The sequence below is a fragment of the Cucumis melo genome, unplaced genomic scaffold, assembly GCF_025177605.1.
Source record: "Cucumis melo cultivar AY unplaced genomic scaffold, USDA_Cmelo_AY_1.0 utg000793l, whole genome shotgun sequence".
Classification (NCBI taxonomy): Eukaryota; Viridiplantae; Streptophyta; class Magnoliopsida; order Cucurbitales; family Cucurbitaceae; genus Cucumis; species Cucumis melo.
Genome location: NW_026124212.1, coordinates 11625 through 14935, shown reverse-complemented (window position 1 = coordinate 14935; position 3311 = coordinate 11625). Strand labels below are relative to the sequence as shown.

The window sequence follows — 3311 nt, the reverse complement described above, 5'->3', positions numbered from 1 at the left end:
TATTAGGATTGAAGATATCTCTTCTTTTGAGCCCTTATCTAATGAAATCTAATTTATCTAAATGGAATTCCTAATAAAAAAAAGTTTTTATCGATTTGATAGATATCCATCGATATATCTAGATAATTATCTATATCAATATAATGAAATTATATATCTATAAAGGGGTAGATAAAGATAATAAAGAGAGATAAAGAAGGGCTTTTTTCAAGCCTTTATTTTCTATTTTTTATACAATGTATCATAGTAATTATCCTTTTTCAATTTGGGGAGAGATGGCTGAGTGGACTAAAGCGTCGGATTGCTAATCCGTTGTACGATTTTTTTGTACCGAGGGTTCGAATCCCTCTCTTTCCGTTTCTGTCAATTACTTGGTATTTTTTTATAGTTGAGGAAAGATGTGGAATAGATAAAATGTTAAGAACATTTCAAAATCAAGCAAGGAAAAAAAATCTGATTTTGTTATTCTTCACGCCCCGGATTACGTCCCGGGTCATTAGATAGGAATCCGAAAATGAAGAGAGAAACAAAGAATATTACTACTGTATAAACAAATAGTTTGAGAGTAAGCATTACACAATCTCCAAGATCATTTTTTTTTTAAGAGAATAGATTCTCTATTTTAATCTGGTTTGACACCAAGAAATGCAGTGAAGTTATTTCTATAAATAGGAAAAAATTTTAAGAGTTGAGTCCTTGATTACTCAAAATTGGATTTCATACCCACAATTCTATATTGTGGGGGACTCGAAGAGGGTCGTTCAAAGGAAAAAAGTAAGAATAAGAAAATGAGAGTGATCCAGATTTATCATAGCTATAGAATAATTTCAATATTGGATTCAACTTAAAGCTTCAGACTGTATGTACAACTTATCTGATCTTATAACTAGTTAGAATCTTTTTTTTTTTTTTTTCTAGTAAATCATGAATTTGTCTCGGACAGTATTAAAAATATTATCGAAAGCTTACAGCAGCTTGCCAAACAAAAGCTAATAGAAAAAAGAATAGAGGTATTACTGGCATAACATCTACTATTGGATTCAAAAAAGCGTAGGCCTCGGGCAATTTGGCGACGAAAAAACTACTTGAATAAAGGAAAGAATTAAGACAGATACCGATGAAACTTAAGATATTAAGCATAACAATTTTTTTTTCTTTGTTCTTGAAGATAATTGTATTTCTTTTGATTTGATTGAGTTATTAATCCCCTATTATTGCTATGATATAAGGGATAAGGGAAAAATTAATAACATAAAGTAGGTCAAAAAACCTTTCTTTGATTTGAACTCAGCCAATCAAAAATCCTTCAATTCTCAAATAAAACGAGAATAGAAGAAATCCTACTTTCATACAATATCTTAATGGAATTATATGTAATGATCAATAAATTGAGTTTAATTGGATCTATAAACGTATCAAAATCTGAGCAACAATCTAATTTATTCTATAAATATTTGTACTGGAATTGACGACTAAGCACTACCAATATTAGTGTTTATTAGTGTTGAATATAAATGGGGCGTGGCCAAGTGGTAAGGCAACGGGTTTTGGTCCCGCTATTCGGAGGTTCGAATCCTTCCGTCCCAGAGTATGCGTATTATTATTATATATAATAATAGTATATTATAAGATATATGGAAAAATATTCGATATCAGACTATAGATTGCCGTTTTAAACAACCTTATGCTTAAGAGTCTAAATATAGATCGAATGTGATTGTTCTTTATTATTTTCTTATAATGATGCATTTCAGAAATGCGAAAGCCTCTATTATTCTCTATCTCTTAAATGGTTTGTGAAACCCGAGTATTTTTTTTCTGTGGATTTCTGAATTATAAACACGAAGGTCTTGTGTTTTTGGCACTAATGGAATTGAATTAATGGTCTTAAGAAACTTAAGACCTATTTAGGGTTTAGGGTACTAAATTTTAGAGTCAAATAAAAAAAAATAGGTAGGAACAATCGTTTACTCTAGATCTGTTTGACTTTCGCCTTATACAAGATAGTCTAGCACCTCCGAAACTAGTCCAGTCCCCCGTAGGATCCTTTTTTTATTTATGATGCATCTACTCGATCTAATTGGGGGTAGATAGGAGTTAATCCATAACGGAAGATATCAATTTGAATATCTGCCCGAATCTGATTAACAAAGAATCAAGTTACATATGTAACATATTATGTATTTCTTTTCACCTCATTTTTTCGTATGTTTGTCTGTAATGAATAATTGTAAATCCAAGTAACAATTCATACATCTTTTTCACTTTATTTTAAGGAAAGATTATTGAGTCTCTTAAGTTAAATAAACTAGGCAGAAAATGCTGATATGTATGTATTGTTATTATCTATTTTTATCGTTTTATTTCTTTTTTTTTTTTTTATTTTAGATCTATCTAATTGATGGGTTAATCCCGAATATACATTTATTTATCATAATCAAATGTAATAAATCCTTTACAAAAATTTATTCAAATAATATTATAATATAATATTTAGGTAGTAAATTTTCAATCAAGTAAATCTTTTTAATTATTTCTTATGAGTCCTTGGTACTCGAAGAAGTGTTAAACTCGTGAATCCATTCTATGAAGAAATTGAAAAATGGAGATTCTTAATTATTCGTAATTAATTATTTCTTAATTGATTTTATAGAAATTTCAAAAAATCTCTCTCTATCTAGAAAATATCTATATATAGAGAAATAAATATTGCACTCATACAAAAAAATGTTATTGATACAATATATACAATAAAATATGGGTTTCAATAAATTGAAGTATTGCTAAGACTTTTTCAAAAACTACCCATGTCATAAGAGTATAGATTACTATGGACCAACTAACCCAATGACTATACATGATTCCATAAATGAATCAATTACATACCAGTTCCAAGAAATTAGAGGTTATGGTAAAACTTCGTTTAAAACGATGTGGTAGAAAGCAACGTGCGACTTGAAGGACATGATCCACTGTGGATTCTTACACCCACCATTTTATATTATATAGGAATGAAGATGCTCTTGACTCGACATAGTTTGTTCGGTTGCACTCGAGCTCTTTTTTTTTTTTAGGGTTTTTGATGTAAATAGTACATGATGGAGCTCGAGTAGAAAGTATTGATTCATTTATCAAGGGCAGAGATCTAGGGTTAGTGTCAATCAATAAGTTAAAACTACTTCGTAAGTATAGGTTCGGTATACAAATCGAAAGGATCCAATTCGAACAAGTTTCAAATTCAAACATCAAATTGGATTAAAAGTGTATCACACGAGAATCCATTATTTATATGATTCTTTGATAAAAAGGAA

General features: G+C 29.5%; 1 non-coding gene across 1 annotated transcript; it reads left to right on the top strand.

Annotated features, from left to right (window-relative positions):
• Positions 1 to 269: 269 nt before the first annotated feature.
• On the top strand, positions 270 to 357 carry TRNAS-GCU (transfer RNA serine (anticodon GCU)). Its single transcript has one exon. It is a non-coding gene; the product is annotated as a tRNA-Ser (tRNA).
• The last annotated feature ends 2954 nt before the right edge of the window (positions 358 to 3311 follow it).